Consider the following 17496-nt stretch of genomic DNA (forward strand, 5'->3'; position numbering starts at 1 on the left):
CAGAGCTGCACATGGAAGGAGCCTTGTGACTGGATGGAGCAGAGGCGGAAAGGGGTGGGAGGAAGAATCTGTCATGTTCAGCTGCTGAGACACAGGGGCTATTTGTTACAGCAGCTGCTTTGCTTGTTCTGACTAACACAGACAGAGCAGCCATGACTGACTATTGATACATTTCTTTCCTGTTTAGTGGCAGAACTGGGGTTTAACCCAGTGTGTTGACCACAGCATAGTCCGGCTGTTTCTGAAAGGGAATCCCTACTTTCCAGAGCTGGAACAGTTACAAGTGCAGTGGGTGGAAGAGTGAGGCCAGGAGCCCCAAGCTGTCTGGGCAGGTGGAGGAATTTGGGGGCCAAGCCCTGTTCACCTTGTCTTTGAACATATGAACCGTATCTTCTCAGCCGCAGCTGTCCACCCACACTTGAGCTATCTGCAGGCCCCTTGGATACTGACTTCCTAGTGGGGCAGCTGGGCACAACCTGGTGCAGGCCCCAGGACCTTTGCTCAGCGGTGAGTGGCAGGCCGACCCTGCCTGGCTAAGCCAGCTGGGGTGTGTCCGTGGGAGGGAGGACAGGGAGAAGTCAGTTCTCCTTCCAGAGGTCTGGAATTGAGGGTGTGCTGAGGTGAGGGGGAACTCACCTTGCAAACTACGGGAGTGCTACTGTTACACGAGATGTGACTTCAGATTTTACAACTGGATTTCACTCAGATCAATCAGAAAGTTCATGGCAACAGCATCACCTGGCCGGGCACCGTGTGAGAGCTTTACAAACGGAGTCACGATTAACCCTCAACATGCACAGGAATGGTATTTGTCCCCATTTACAAATAAGAAAACCAAAGCCCAGAGATGTTAGGCACCCGCTCAAGTTCACACTCAATCTCAAGCCAATCGAGAACTGTCAAGAGTCAGGAACGGATTCGGCATTCCCAGAAAACTAGACCGGGGGTGGCTGAAGTGGGGAGATTTATCTGTCTCAGGTACAGCTGAGCAGCTCGGGGGAGCCGTGGCGGGTTGATACCACCGGGGGTTCTTTCCTCCTTTCTCTTTTCCCTCCTTTGGCATACGGGAGTGTTAGGCGAGGTCACAAGATGGCTGTGGCTGCTCCGGACGTCACATTCATGTTCCCCGAAGGAAAGCGTAGGCGCGTGGAGTGTGCCTTTGAGGGCCACGTCATGGCCCACAGTGCCGGGTGGCCTCCCAGCTCTCTGGGCCTGAGATGCAGAGGTGGCTTTTGCCCAGGGCTGGATGAGAGTCGCTCTCGAGGGTGGCAGGCGTCGGCATCCGGAGCAGCGGTCTTTGGCGCGAGCCCGTGCGTTTGCGTACCCCCGAGCCTTAGAAGGCAGAGGTGGGGAAGCTCAGCCGCGCGTCTGCCAGGGGTGGGGGCCCAGGGAGAGAGGGGCGGGGGGCATTTTCTTGCCTTATTTGGCCGTGGGCAACTGTCACCAGAACTCTCTCTCGTTTTATTCTGCATGTAACATTTAACCTTTCTGTTCAAGCATCAAATCTGGCTGCCTGGTGTATAATTACGGACTTTTCTTCTCTTTCTCTCTCCTCTCCCCCACCCGGAAAGCTTTTAAAACTCCCTCGCTGGGTACCATCTCTCTCCTCCGACTCTCCAATTAAATTAAAAATAGCAGCTCCGTGGGGCTGTGCAGGGCCATCAACCTGACGCGGAACTGCTGGCACACCAGGCCTGGCGGGTGGCGCGCGGTGCCCAGAGGATGCGTGCCAGCTCTGGCACAGCCTGGCAGCTGCACGGAGCAGGGAGACTCATACTCCGCGAGGGGTCGGGCTGCCTGCCAGGGTGGCCAGGTGCAGGCAGGGGGGGAGGCCGGGGCTTGGCAGCTGGGTGGGGGGCTGGGTGGAGCTGGCAGAGGGGACAAAGGGAGAGGCCCCAGGCGGGCCACCCCTGGTTGTGAGGCCACAGTGCTGCCAGCTTCCGTTGCCACGCTGGGGCTTGGCGCCCTTGCATTTGTGCCTGTGTGGGGCTTGGATGCCCATGTTCCCTGAGAAGCCTGGCAGGTTCTGCTGAGGCTGAGGGCGAAGTCAGCATCAGCTCCGAGCACCCTCCTGGTGCCGGGAGAGCTTAACGCCTCTCCTACCAGGAGGGTCCCTCCCTTTAGATAAGCAGATGACAGATTGCACAAGGGCGCCGACTCTGGAGCCAGAACGCGTGGTTGGAATCCCGCCCTGTGGCTTGCTGGCTCTGCCAACCTCCCCGTGCCTCCGTCTGCCCATCTGCAGCAGGGCATCCTAAAGAGGCCTCGCTCAGGGTGATTTTCCTGGTTTCCCAGGGCTTGGTGTTAATCAGCGTTTTCTTGCTGTGACAAAATACCCGAGAAAACAATGTAAAGGAGGAAAGATTTACGTTGGTTCATGATTTTAGAGGTTCAGTCCATGGCAGGCCGGTGGGTTGCTCAGGGCCCAAGGTGAGGCAGGACGTCACGGTGGACGGGTGTGGAGGAGGAACTCTGCTCAGCTCATGGTGCCGCGAAGGAGAGAGAGAGGGAGAGAGAGAGAGGGGGAGAGAGAGAAAGAGAAAGAGAGAGGGAGAGAGAGAGAGAGAGAGGGAGAGAGGGAGTGCTATGAAGAGGGAGGGCTGGGGACAAGGCAGAGTCCCAAGGGCACACCCCTCAGGGACCCACTCCCCCTTCTAAGCCCCGCCTCCTAGTTTCCACCCCCCCGACCGTTCATTCGCACTGTGGACCCATTGATGGATCGATCCACTGTGAGGTCGGCCCGCCGTGGCCAGCACCTCCCAGGGCCTCACCTGGAACACTGCCGCCCTGGGACCTGGACACACATGCGTCCCAGGCTGGGGGCTCCCTATTCAGACTGCAGGCTCAGCTGGGGTCGCATCTTGCCCTTCCTGGGCCAGTCCAGAAGCATGGGCCCTCCGTCCCTCGTTGATGGAGACTTGGGCAGGGCTGACCTGGCATCCGTACTTATTTGCTCCTGGGTGGGTGGGGCGGATGGTCCAGAGGATGCAGCCCTGAGCTGCTTGCTTCCCAGGGACCACGGGTGCCTCATTCCTTGTCCAAGATGGGGTGGAGGACACCCAGGGTGCCCGTGAGGAAGGGGAGGTGGATGGCCAGAGGGGCTCCTGGCCGTTGCACACACTGTCCTTCTGTTGGAGTGCTTGTCCCAACCACGGCCCCTGGGGCTGCCCTGGACGACCAGTAGGGGGTCAAGAGGTGGAGCTCCGCGAGGCCAGAGGCCGGGTGGAGGAGGTGGCGGTCCAGCTCTTGAAGGACATGCCACATCCCGGGGGCAATGATGGGGAGCCTGAGGGGAGTCACGATGTCACCTGAGGAACTGAAGTGCTGGCTGCAGCCTGCGACGGGCTTGGGGACTCTCCTGCTCCACTGCCACCTGGGCTCGCTGCCCTCCGATGCCTTGGGCTGGGCGTTTGGCGTGGGCACGGGGTTTGAGGGGCCACAGTCTGTCATTGCCCCTTCCTGTCATCTGGCTATGGCGGCCAGTAGCTGTGGAGCACGTTGGACCTGGGTGGTGGCAGCAGAGGTCCAAGCAGGACTTGGGGAGAGCCGTCTCCAGGTGGGGCAGTGAGGACATCGCCTGAGGACCAGCCAGGCATCCGCTCTGTTCCCTGGCCCTTCCTTTCAGCACCGAGAGCGCTGGACAGCTCGCAGGGCATCGTCCACGCCTCATTCAGGGTCTCCTGTTCCTAGAAGCCAAGGGGGCGGAGGGGGCCGGGCTCCCCAGCACTGGAGGCAGCCGGCCAGGGACGGATCTCTGTTCCCCGCTTGGGTGCTGCGTCTGGAAGCACCGCCCTCCCTTGTTCTGTGGCCCCATCTATAATGCGTCAACAATAGTACTTAACCTCGTGAGGCGAGCGCGGGAATTAAAGCCATTCATCTGTTCCATGAATATTCATGAGACGCCTCTGTGGCCCCCGCCCTTCTAGACTCTTAAAATGAAGGATGTTTGGAAAGTGGCTGAGTGCAGAGCCGGCCTGTAGTAGGTGCTCAGTAAGGATGAATTTTCTGAGTCACAGCAGGGCTGGGCTGTGGCTCCATGGCAGGGTGCTTGCCGGGCATGTGGGAGACCTTGGGTTTAGAAGAAGAAGAGGAGGAAGAAGCTCATCCAAAGCCCTTCTTGCTCCTACAAAGGTTCCGGTCTACCCTGTCCTTTGTTCCTTGTTGGTCTGGGGACTGAGCCCAGGGGCACGCCACCTCTTAGCGACATCCCCAGCCCTTTTTAGTTTTTATTTGAGGACGGGGTCTCGCTAAGTTGCCCAGGTTGGCCTTGAGCTGTGATCCTCCTGCCTTAGCCTCCCGAGTGACAGGGATTGCAGGTGTGTGACTGCACCTGTCCATCCTGCCCTTGGGTCCCCTTGTCCCTGAAGCTGATAGAATCCTCCAAAAGGTAGTCACTCTCAGGGAGCTTCGGGGTTTAAAGAGGCCCTAAAACCAGAGTGGTAGGTGGGTCTCGCTCTTTTCTCTAATCTGATGAGTTCTTGGCACTCACCCCATTTCAGTCCACTCCCCCCGCCCCACAGGCCGGGCACTGTGGCCTCCCTCCAGGAGAGAACCACGTGGAACCAGACGGACACAGATGGAAGGGGACACAGGCCTCGCTGCCCACCGGGGACAGAGAACCGGTCTGACTCCCTTCCTAGGACGTGACGAGGCGGACACAGCCCGGGCGCAGGCAGAACCGTCTCCACCACCCTGTACTCCTGGGGCACCCCCCTCACCCAGCGAGCCAAGCCCCGAGGGGCTGGGGGAGCCTGCAGCTCTGTGCCCCCCGGAGAAGTTCTGCCGGGGAAGAGGGTTGGCTGTAATCCGTGCTTAATTTCTCCAGGGCCTCCGTTATAAATTCCAGAACTCTCCCCGTCAAAACATGACTCATTCCCGGGACTGCAGCCCCCACCTGGGAGTGGAAAGCCCCTGCTGTGTTCGCTGTCTTTTGTCACCACTAATAAAGGCTCGGCAGTAGCGTGGCTGCTGTGGGTGGGCCTCCCCTCTCCCGGGTGCCTCCGCGGGATGGTGCTGGCTGGCGGGGCTGCTTTTCCAGCTCCGTGACACTCCCGTCTGCAAGGCTGTTGAGCTGGGGGCCATGTGCAGAGAAGGGGCCACTGTGTGCTGGGTTAATTGGGCCTTTGATGATGCTGATGAGGGTAGACGCTCTATGATTCATAGAGAAAAGGACGGGTTGGTTAAAGTAAATAGACCCAAATTGCAGGTGTGGTGTTTAACCTGCTGGCAAGAATGTGGGGACCTGTGATTTGTTCTCCTTCCCTCACCCAGCCAGCGGAACAGTCCCCCGGAAAGGGGGCGGCAGGGCGGTGAAACCCTGCGCATCACCCCCACCTCCCCCAGCTGTGCAGCCCTGGGCAGATTACTTAACCTTTCTGGGCCTCAATTTCCATATCTGCAAAATGATCCTGTCTGTGGGGCTGGAGGCACAGCTCAGTGGAAGAGAGCTTGCCTAGCGCAGGGAGGCCCTGGATTTGAGCCCCAGTGCCAGCCACATCTGTATGATTACATGGGTCTGCACTGAGCACAGGCCTGGCCACCAGGAGGCCATTCAAGTTTGGGGGGACATTCCCAGTGGTGGTGTTATTTTATCTAACATCTTCACCATTACATATTCATCAAAGGTGCTCCCAGGGGCCTGGTGAAGGCATTAGCTTGTTGCCTCTGCAATGAGCAACCAACCTGGCTTTTATCTCTCTCAGAGTCGAGCCTGTTTCCAGCCACCCGGCTCTGCCTGCAGGCCGCGTGGTCTCACTCCAGGTAGGACGTGGCGAGCCTGCGCCCACACTGCAGGCAGGGGTGCCTACTGAGTGCCGGCCCTGTCCCAGGAGGGGAGGCAGATGAGCGTCGTGAGTCTGCCTGATGAGACTGGAACAGGAGAGGCTGAAGGAGCAGCAACGGAGGCCCGAGTTTCAGCCCAGCTCTGTCGTCGTCTGGCTGTGTGACCTTCGGCTGATTACTTCATGTCTCTGAGCTCCATCTCCTTGTCTCTAGAACAGGGATGCTCCTGCGTGGAGCGTGAGGGGTGATAAGGAGCCACTGTGAGCCGGATGCTCGGCACAGCGCCCGGCACCCAGGGACGAGCAGAGGATGCTGGCTGCTGTCGGCGTCACTGTGAATGTGACGTTGACATTCTGACCCCTCCTACTGCTCCAGTGGGGGACCATGGGCATTAAAACCGCAGGGGTCACCGAGGGCTTACCTGTCCTGTCTGGGGAGCTGCTGCCCACATGCTTCTGCCTCTCTGGTTGGAACCTTTGAGGTGGCCCCTGGTCAGGGCGAGAAGCCGCCTCGCTGCCAGCTTCTGGGGACTCCCGGCAAGGGGAGAACGGCAAGGGTCTGCACAGACCCTTCAGTAAGACCGCTGAAGTCCAGGGCTCCCTGGAAAGGCAGAGCAGCAGCAGGCCACCTTCCTGTGGTCGCTGCCGTCCCTCTGGGGCTAACTCTTCTTGCCTGCTCCAAGGCCACCCCTGCCGGCCACTGTCTCTCCCGCCAAGAACTCCTGCCTGCCTGCTGCAGTGTGCACGGGCCACGTCGCTGTCACACGGCTCCTCTGCTTGGGGCCTCCTCTGGCCCCACCTCGCCCACAGGCCAAGGCCAAGGCCCTGCTGCACCCGGCCCCCCGCTTTACCATATGTGAGTGAGTCTGCGCTAGAGCTGAACCCCACGTCCCTCCTGCCGAGCCGCGCAGGCCTGTTACCTGCCCAGCGCACGTTCGTTGAGTGAATCCTGACGGCCTTTCCCTCCCTGAGAGCAGGTCTGTTGTCTGCACAGAGAAGGGGCGGCTGGCTCTTCCCTCTCTCTGCACAGGAGCCTCCAGCACCCAGCAGGATGTGATGCAGGTTGGCTGCTTGTGGAATTTTCTGGCACAGAGTTAAAGATCGGAATGGTCTCCTGGTGACATTGATGGATCCGACTTTCTGGGAGGTTTGAAAACCTGTCATCTTCAGGGATGTGTGTTGAGTTAGCTGCCCAGTAGAACTTTCCGTGGCAGGGAGACAGGTCTGATGATGGAGATGAGGGCGAAGCCTCGTGTGCTGGGTGCACTTGAGGCCGCTCGCTTCTTAGCAGCCGCACCGAGGTCCAGTTTCCGCACCGAGGCACCCGTTTCTGCACGGCCTCCTGTGGCCTGGGCTCTGGAGCTGCACAGAGGACTAGCTCCCGGCCTCCAGGGCTCTCAGAAGGACCCGCCTCCACCTGACCTTCCCACCCAGGCCGTCACTTAAGGCTCCACCAGTGGCCCCGCTACGTGGGTCACCCCAGCACACCCCGCACCGCCCTGCACCCCGACACGGAGCTCCTCCCTCCCCCTTTCTCTGCACCCAGGCGGCCTTGGCCCTGGGAGTCAACGAGTTGGGGGCGCCATCTTTCCGTCTCACATATTTTGAGAGCCCGAGCTTGACCTTGCTGAACTTGACAGTGTCCACGGGATCCAGGAACGTGCCTTGGAGTTGGGGACAGGAGAAGAGCCAGGGGGAGGGTGGCCGGGTCGCGTCCCGAGGTGGAGACCAGGAGGAAGCACTGAGGTTTGCTTTTAATACCCGAGGACGCGGAGCCCCCGAGTCACTCCTGGGGGGGAGGTCGCAGGTCACAGCACCGCTGCCCCACGCGCCTGTCCCCTGCACCTGTCCCCTGCGCCTGTCCCAGATCCTCCGCTATAGGTGTGCTCTCGGGGGCCACAGGCCCGGGGCGAGTCCCGGCTTGTCAAGCTCTGTGGCCTTGGACGAGTTGGATGGCGTCCGCATCTGCCTGATGCGAAGGACCCCAGGGGAGCCCTCGGGAAGCCCAGGGCATGAGCGCCTTCTTTCATCAGTGCTAGGAAGAGTCAGAACGTCGTGAGGACGGAGCGCAGGACCCTCGCACTTCCCTGAGCTACGCGAGGGGAAACTGAGTTCCCGGGAGCCTCGGCAGAGAAGCCGGTCACTGGCTCCCAGCCTGTGCTCTCCCAGGTTCAGGGCCACCGAGTCTGCCCTGCCCTCCCCGGGGGCACTGAAGCTGGCGTGACCGAGTCCGCCTCCGTGGCACCTCTCAGGGGCATCTGGGGACGGCTGTGGATCCCCGTTTGGAGACAGACTCCGGTTCTGCAAGGCCGGCCTCTTCCTGCCACGCGGCTGTGCCCGTGCCCCACCCCCCATCCGCACACCCTGTCACTCTCCTGCAGAGGGGACGGGAGGGAAGTTGCCTGCGCAGCCTGGTGACTCCAGGGCGAGATTTAGTGGCGGAGTTGCAGCGGGGTCTCGCATTACTGAGCCTTCATTACTTCTACAAAATATGTTCCGCTGGGCGCACCCGCGGCCATAAAGCGCCCTCGTAAATAATTAAGCTCCGCTTGTCAAGGGGGCCGCGGGGGCGGGGGCTGCCAGGCGTCGGGAGCACGGGGCTGGGACTCGGGAGTCCCCGGACCCTCGGGCTGTCTCTGATCCCCGCGACCTTGGGTGGAGCCCCGCGACCTTGGGCTGACATCCTCTTCCCCTCTCTGGGCCTGGCTTCCCCGGGAGCAGGAGGAGGAGGTTGGTCCCAGCGTCCTGGCCAGCTCTGGGGGTCCCCGGCTCGCGCCCCTGGGCCCTCATCCTCCTATTTATTCTTGTTGACCCCGTTCCAAGCGCTCTCGGCCCCTTGGGAGACAGAAGCGTTTGCGTCGCTGGCAGCCGCCGCCCCAGACAGCGTCACAGTCCAGGGCAGAAACCACCCAGGAAGCAGAGCCGACCTCAGAGAAGCCCAGCGCTCTGGGCAGGGCCGGGGCGGCCAGCTACCCTGCCTGGGGGGACCCGGGGCTGAGCCCGGGAGAGTGGGCAGGAGTCAGACCAGGAAGGACGTCCAGGACAGCGGGAGTGGCCGGTGCTCAGGAGAGCCCAGGCCGCAGAAGGCCGGCCAGCGTTCCAAGAGCGGAGCTGCAGGGTGACCTGGGCACTTGGATGTCTCTCGGGGACCACGGCTTTATCCTGAAGGTGGCGGAGCCTCCAGAGCTGGTGCCTCAGGCTGTGACACCACAGCCTGGAGAGGAGGCTGGTTGGGGTGGAGTCTGTCGTCCCTGCGCTGCCCCACTGTCCCTCAGGGTCCTTCCCTGTGTCAGGAGGCGCTCAGTGGAGAGTCAGGATTGCTGGAACAAAATGCCACAGCTGGCCGCCTGGGCCGGGGACAGGACTCCCTCCCAGTCTGGAGCCGCCAGCCCAAGGCCAAGGTGCCCCCTGGCGGCTTCCTCTGGGCCCCTTTCCTGGGCCTCGCCCTCCCCCAGCGCTCGCCTACGGTGTCCCCTCCTCTCATAAGGACAGTCATGTCAGACCAGGGTCACTCTCAGGGCCTCATTGTACCTTAATTGCCTCTTCTAGGTCCCTGTCACCAAAACCAGTCGTGTTCTCAGGGCTGGGGGCTAGGACTTCGGCCATCCTGCCCAGACCACGGAGGGTCCCCTGTTGTTCATGGAGGAAGGGGTGGTGCTTTGAGCGCCCGGGAGGTTTCCCCCGGAGGGTGGATTCCTGGAATGTTCTGGCAGACGGAACGGCACTCCCACCTCCCAGGCTCACAGCGGAGCGGCTTGGCTGCCGTGAGCTGGGACCGTGTGCTCTGGGCCTGGTAGGTTCCGACCTCGCCGTTGCCTCACGGGGACTCCCGGGGGTCCTCGGAGCCCTGGCCGTCGGGGGTCCTACCGGCAGTCTGCGTGGCCTGCCTCCCCAGCTCCGCTGTGCTGAGGCCTCACCCTCAGGCCCCTCCTGATCGGCCCCCACCTGGGGCCTGGCGTCACTTTGCCCTGAAGACCCCGCCCTCCCCCCTTCCCCATGCCAGCTCTTCTGGGTGGGGTCACGTGTCAACGCTGTGTCCTGCCTGACCCAGGCACCGGGCCAGATCCAGCTCTCTGAGTGGTCTTGCTGAAGACCCCCTGGCCACCTCCGTGCAAATCCTGCTTGGGTGGCCTGATGCCCCACCTGGGAGTGGGGATGTGATTGGCACCTGTTGTCTCGAGCCTCATCCAAAACTGAGGGCCAAGTAATTCCTTCTTTTATTCGGTGCCAGGAATCCACCCTCGTGCTCTACCACAGAGCCACGCCGGCGCTTTCCGGAAGTTCCTGTGCGCACATCCGCAGCACCCCTGCGAGGGCCTTTGCACGTGCTGCCTCCTCTTCCTCTGCCTGACTCTCTGCCTGTGGCTGAGTCCTCCTGCAGTGACCTCAGACACCTCCTCTTGATGTGTCCCCCCTGCTCAGCTGGTGACCGTCAGGCTGCTCTTTTCCTTCCTTGGGGTGTTTACCGAGACCTGGAACGACTGGTCTGCTTGCTGGCTTACTGTCCCCTCTATGCCCTTCACTCATTTCCTCCCCAGCCTTAGCCCGTCAGCTCCTGTTTGGCCATCAGGTAGCCCCAGGGCTGGCGGACGTTCCTGGCACTAAGCTGGTACTCAGTAGGAATGTGTTGGCTGATCTTTCCAAGACCGGATCAGCCAGGGCCAGAGGTCACCGTCTGGCACGTAGGATTGCTCAGAAGGGCAAGAGCCTGTCTGTCCAGCAAGCTCCCACTGGAGGACCGAGGGCTGGACCTCAGATGACCAGTCCCATGGGAGCCCAAGGGCTGGCCAGGGTGGGTGTGACTCAAAGCAGGAAGAAGCAGGAGGTGGCGTGCAGGGCGGCACCCAGGGGGTGCCCCAGGCCTGCTGGGAGCCACGCTGGGTTCCAAGATCGTCCAGGAGTAGCAGAGGCCAGCGGGGAGAGGGAACCTCCCCTGGGAGAAGCAGCGGTGGGGCTGAGGGGAGCCGAGGGGCCAGGGAAGGGGCCCGGGGGGAGCTGGCAGAGGCCTGGGGGTGGGGGTCTGCAGAGACAGCCATAGGGGCCCTGGCAGGAGGGGCGGTGGGAGTCCAGGGCTGTCCTCCCAGGCCTCAAGCAGGCGGAGGCTGGCGGCCTAGTGGCCTGGGACACACTCACTCTCCTTGGCCCTGATCATCGTGAGAGCATTTTAAATAAGCCGTTCACCTGGTGGGAGGGGCACGGTCCTCGATCCACCGGATGTGCACAGGTGCTGGGTGCTGGGTGCTGGGTGCTCCGCTGGACACCAATGCCTGCAGGTGCGGACATGGGGCCTCCCCAGGGAGGCCGGCAGATGTCCCTGCTGCACTTCCGGATGGCCTGGGAGTCCCAGGGCCACCTTGGCCCTCAGTGGTGGGCGCTGGTGGACAGACTCAGCTCCCTCGCGGCCCCTCACCCTAGCGGTGGCTCTGAGGTGCCCACGGTCTTTCGGGAGGGTCCAGGTGAGGTGGCGGCTGAACGGTGGGACAGCTCTTCACTCCCCCAGGGGCTTCCTGCCTCCTCCTCTGCCTCCCTTTCCCGCATTCTCCTTCTGGGGGTCACTTCCTTAGTAAGTGACTCACCCCCCCAGATTCTTGGCTGCTTTTGAAGAGACCCCAATAAGAAAAGTGGTCGGGAGAGTAGGATAAGATGGGCGTGTCTTCCTCACGGAGTGACAGGTTGAGAGAGGTTGAGCTGCTCCCCTCAGGTCACTCAGCACTGAGCCCCCGGGGCCCAGTCCTGGCGGATGAGGAGGTGGAACAGGAGCTGGATCTCTGGGGTGGCGGCTTCCTGGGCTGTGTTTATAGCTCAGCAGAGGGTGACAGTCTACGCTTCCCAAGGACAGGCAGTCCCTGGGGCCACGCCTATCTTGGCTTCCAGAAGATTCTGCAGGGGGCTAAATTTAGAAGCAGCAAAGCTGCCTCAACTCCAGGGGGGTCTCACAGGGTGGGACTCAGCACACCAGGCAGGGACAGTCCAAGGGCAGAGTCGTCAGCTCAGCCCCCAGCTGGTGGGGCAGAGTGGAGGGGCGGCCAGCAAGACCCTGCGGGGAGGGGGGGGGGAACGGAGCAGGAGGGGAGTGACTTCCCCCCGCGGGACCCCCACCTCCTGTGCAGATGGCACCATCAGCAGAGGCGGCAGATGAGGGCACTGGAGGGAAGGAGGTGCCCCGGGGGCTGCCTCTGTTTTCAAGCAGCCTGCAGCTCTGACTCCGGGAGTGAACTGTGTGTTTAAGCGCCGAGGGTGGGGCTGCAGCCGGCAGGGTGGCCTGGGCCAATCGGCCCCTGCTGCGGCCCCTGCTGCGGGCCCAGGGGCAGCACTTCCTGTGGCAGAGGCCACCCGCTGCCCTGCCTCCCTCGGGGTGGCGCTTGACTCTGAAAGTCAAGGTCCTGTGTCCAGACTCCCTCCCTGGCCCTGGGCTCAGGCCACCACTGTCCCTGCGTCTGCAGAGAACAGTGAGATCCTTGAGTATTCCTGGGACTCCAAGGGGCAGGACCCATCAGGCTTGCTCATGAGGTATACAGCAGGTGCTCAATAAGTGTGTGTGGACGGACTACAACAGGAGGGGAGAAGCTGGGACGCCGGGGGTGCTATTTCAGCCTGGGTCCCTGCTCTTCCCTGGGGCGTGGTACAGACCCAGGTGTGGAGGGTCCCCAGTCCCTGGCCCAGAGCAGGTGGCAGGAGATGGTCGAGCCCGTGTCCCCTGGATTCTCTCAGCCCCGCTTCTACCTTGTGGCCTCTGGATGTGGCCTCACCCGACTCCCTCCTGGGTCTGCAGGTGACAGGCAGGAGCCAGCGGTGGGGACCACTTTACAGAGCTGCCACCTGCTTGGGAAAAAGCTGGGCCTGGCTTTATTTTGGGGGCAGGGGGGGAGCTCTGTCGGCCCCCTTCTTGTCCTTTGCGAGGCTGAGCATAGCACCTTGTTTGGCCTGGGGGGACCCACAAGGAGGCCCATCCCAGGGCACCTTGTGGCCGGCTGGCTGGCCTGTGTCCTCCGCTGCCCTTGTCTGGGCTTGTGCCGGCCTCCCTGCCTCTCTGGGAGTCAGGGATTTGTCCTCAGTGCTCTGGGTCGGCCTCCCCCGGACCAGGCACACCTGGGTTGAGTGGGCCCACGTCACCCTCTGTCCCCTCTAACTCCCTCTCAGTCCTCTTCTGACCCTGGATTGCCCTGTGCCACAGCCACCCAGGCAGGTGAGGGCAGGGACGGGTGAGGGTGGTGGGAGTCTTTGCGGGAGCCGGGGATGCCAGGGGGCCTGAACTGCAGCTTCCTGGGGGCAGGGATGGGCCGGTGCCAAAAGGTCTGCCAGAGGGCCCTGGAAAACAGCCATTGCCACCCAGCCAGGCCCCTGCGCACGATAGAGGCCCATGGATAAATGACCAGCTGTCTCTGGCTGGGCCGCAGCCCCGGGCGGGCACTGCCCTGCTGCCCGCACAGTGTTCTGGGCTCACGGGTCTACCTGTACCAGGAACCTGGACCCTCAGGCAAAATGCTGGATGCTCCTCAGGAGGAATGGGAAGGGGAGGCCTCTTCCAGTCCTGGTGACGATCCTTCTGGGGTCCAGGCCTTAGGTCTTGACCCCTGTGCTGGGAGGGTCCAAGACTGGACAAGACATTTTCTGTTTCTTCAGATCAGGTGAAGCTGTTCAGAGGGCCAAGTATATGGATGAGAGAGAGAGAGAGAGGGAGATTGATTTTGAGATTTTGAGAGAGTTTGGGAATTGGTCACATGGAGGCCAGTGAGTCTGAAATCTCTAGGGGAGACCAGCAGGAAGCAGGGAGTCAACTCAGGTAAGAGCTGATGTCGCAGGTTTTTTTGGTATTGAGGATTTCACCCAGGTCTCTTTACTACTGAGCTACGTCCCTGATCCTTTCTATTTTTTATTTTGAGACTGGATTTTCACAAAGTTGCCGAGGCTGGCTTTGGACTTGCGATCCTCCTGCCTCAGCCTCTGAGTCTCTGGGATTACAGGCGTGCACCCTGACACCCAAAATCTATGCTGCATTCTCGGGCAGAACTGCTGTGGGCCTTCAGCTGATTGGTGGAGGTCACTCACATTATGGAGGGCAATCTCCTTTACTTGAGTCCAGCTGATTTTAGATATTAATCATGTCTAAAAAAATGATCACTGATGTAGTTTGGATTGTTAAGTATCCCCTGAAGGCCCCGCGTGTTAAAGCTGGTTCTCGGCTTGGTGCTCCTGGAAGGTGCCAGAACCTTTCAGGCCCTGTAAGGGGATTGTGTGGATGTGTCTCTTCCTCCCACCCCATCACATTCCAACCAGGAAGTGAGGAACCTTTCCTCCATCCTGTGCTCCCTCCTTGATGGACCACCTTGCCACAGGCCCAAAAGCAATGGGGAAAACTGACCATGGACTGGAACCTCCAGAACCAAGCCAAAGAAAAACCTTTCCTCTTTTTAAGCTACCATAGGTATTTTGTGACAGTAATGGAAAGTTGATTGACACATAACTTCTTAGCAACATCTCGACTAGTATTCGACCAAGCAGCTGGGCCCCATGGCCTGGTGCACTTGGCACGTAAGATCAGCCATCAGACCACACGGACCACAGGTAATACGGCACCTTGAGTCGCCATGCTTTTCCTCACAGGCCCTGAGCAGGGACTGTGACGAGGGCGATGGTTTCCCCACAAGCACGGAAGCTCCGTGGGTTTTCTCTTTTGTTCACTGGTGCATCACCCAGGTCCTGGCACACAGTAGGTGCTCAGTAAATTTTTGTGGAATGTAACATTCCACAGGAGCAGGGACTTTTGTCTGTTTTATTTGCTCCCATATGCCCGTTCATTTCCAATAGAAGTTTCTGGAATGAGTGAGCAACCGCTCCAGGCTGTGTATGAGGTCGAGAGGCCCTGATGGATTGCTGCCCCTTCCTCCCTTCCTGACTCCAAGAACCTGCCCCGAAGCCTGGTCCACATCCTCCATCCTTCCTCTGGTCCCTGGGCTCCTTTCTGCCTCCCTCCTCCTGCTCTGCCTCACCAAGCCTGGGCTGTTCTTCAGGCCTAGCATCAGCTCAGCTCCTCCAGAAAGCCCCAGGTCTAGCCAGTCCTGCCCAGTCTAGCTCCTCTGGCTCTGAGAAGGAACGTCATTGTGCACAGCACCCTCGACTCAGGGCTGGAGTTTACTGAGCTATAGTTGCTGATCCTGTGAAGGAGGTGTTATCCAGGGTCTCCAAGTGATAGTGACCTCTGCTGACCTATGATAGGCTTCTGAGATGGGAGGTGACCCCACAGCATAAACCAGTCATCCTGAGGGTTACGTGTCCCACTTAAGTCTTCACCAGGACCACCTTGGTCCTGTTCCAGCGGTACAGTGGCTTCTGTACTCCCTTTTGCCCCAGGGCCTTTGCACATACTGTGTGCACAGCCCAAAACACTCTTCTCTCATTCAGGAAAATTCCTTCTAATCTTGATTCAAGCCTTACTTTCTCCAGAAAGGCATCCCAGACTCACCTGATTTCATGACTCCAGTGAGGTCTGACCCTCCATGTTCAGTTCTGGACACCCCCACACCTAACCACAGCATTTGCCAGAGGTGCACTTCTTCGTTAGTTTGTGTGATAATGAAGCTCCTGCCCGGTCCCCCAGAGGCCTGTGAACCCACAAGGAGGGGCCTGGTCCATGCTGTTTCCCTCTCTCCCCGGCGCTGGGCATGGACGGTGTGTGCCGTGGTCTCTGAGTGGCCGAGCTTGCTAGGCCTCAGGACTCCTGTTTCCTCAAGGACACGCCGGGTCCTGCCTCCCCCGGGCGATCTCCCACTCACCGCTCGAGGCCATCACGGGTCGGGGGAGCCGGTGCTGCCTTGGCGCGTCCTCCATCCTGGGTGGTGGTGATTCCCTCCACGTGTCCCCTCACCGCCCGGGGACCTGCCTGGTGCAGGGAGCAGGGTCTGTCCTCAGCTCTAGACCTGCAGCCCGAGGCAGAGTGGGAAGCGGCCACCCTCCCTGTCCTGCCAGGGTCTGCACCGTCTCCTCCACCCACCCTGGCCATCTCTCCCTCTGCTGACCCTCGGCCACTGCCCCGACTCAGCCCCCGCAGAGCCTCCTCCTGCCGTCCCCGCCTGCCGCCCTTCCGTCCTTCTCCCCACCGGCCGCCAGAGCGACATTCTAAGAATATGAAGAAGACCATGACGTTCCGGGGCTCAGGGCCTTCCGGGCCCTTCCAGTTGGAGTGGCTCCAGCGCCCTGCATCTGGATCTGCGACCGTTTGCACCGGACCCGCTGATCACTGTTCCCAGCTTTGTGGCCTCAGTGGCAGCCACGCGGTGCATCAGAGCAGGCGTGGGAAGTGGACACACGAGGGCAGAGCTGCGTTCTGATAGGGCTTTGTTTACAAGAACAGTGAGACCGGATTGGGCCCAGAGCCTGACGTTCACGGACCCCTGGCTACTAGTTCAGAAGGATCCGTCCCTGCCCGACCCCCTCCTCCTCCATGCTGTTTGTGCCTGGGCCACTGCAGGGTCACCTGGGGACAAGCCTCAGATGCCGGGCTGGTCCCCAGGTGCTGGCACCCGCTGCTCCCTGTCTGATGACGGTCCCCACCCTTCCTCTGGCTGACTGCTCACACTGTCGCAGGGCCAATGTCACCTTCCTAGAAAGACTTTTCTGGCCAGTTTTATTTCTTCAGATGCTCTTGCTGTTTGAATGTGCTTGTTCATCAGCTTGTTTGTCTGCCCATCCATCCACCCATCATCCGCCTGTCCATCCATCCATCCATCCATCCATCCACCCATCATCTGTCTGTCCCTCCATCCATCCACCCATCATCCGCCTATCCATCCATCCATCCATCCATCCATCCATCCATCATCCGTCTGTCCCTCCATCCATCCACCCATCATCCGCCTGTCCATCCATCCATCCATCCATCCATCCATCCATCCATCCATCCATCATCCGTCTGTCCCTCCATCCATCCACCCATCATCCGCCTGTCCATCCATCCATCCATCCATCCATCCATCATCCGTCTGTCCCTCCATCCATCCACCCATCATCCGTCTGTCCATCCATCCATCCACCCATCATCCATCTGTCCCTCCATCCATCCACCCATCATCCGCTTGTCCCTCCATCCATCCATCATCTGTCTGTCCCTCCATCCATCCATCATCTGTCTGTCCATCCACCCATCCATCCACCATCCATCCACCATCCATCCGTCCGCCTGTCCATCCATCCACCCATCATCCGTCTGTCCATCCATCCATCTATCATCCGTCTGTCCCTCCATCCATCCATCATCCGTCTGTCCCTCCATCCACCCATCCATCCACCATCCATCGGTCCGCCTGTCCATCCATCCACCCATCCATCCATCATCTATCTGTCTATCCATCCATCCATCCATTCATCATCCATCTGTCCGTCCATCCATCCATTGTCTGTCTGTCCATCCAGTCATCCGTCCACCATGGCCTAACCTTCCCTACCACAAGCTGAGCTCCACAAGGCAAGGTCTTGTGTGACCTGAGTATCGGCAGCTCCCATGTCAAGAGTCATCGTGGGCAGATACGCAAATGCCCAGCGAGTGTTGACCACCTGCCCAGGCGGCCTCATGTCCAGGCTCAGGGCTGCTGGCCAGGTCAGGAGAGGTGGGTGCACAGGGCACCCCTGCCCGCCTCGGATGCAGCAGGGCCCTGTTCCTTCCGCTGCAGAGTCTCAGACACCCCGGGGGCCGGCCGTCCTTCTCGGAAGGCTGAGGACA

The sequence above is a fragment of the Sciurus vulgaris genome, assembly GCF_902686455.1.
Source record: "Sciurus vulgaris genome assembly, chromosome: 1".
NCBI lineage: Eukaryota > Metazoa > Chordata > Mammalia > Rodentia > Sciuridae > Sciurus > Sciurus vulgaris.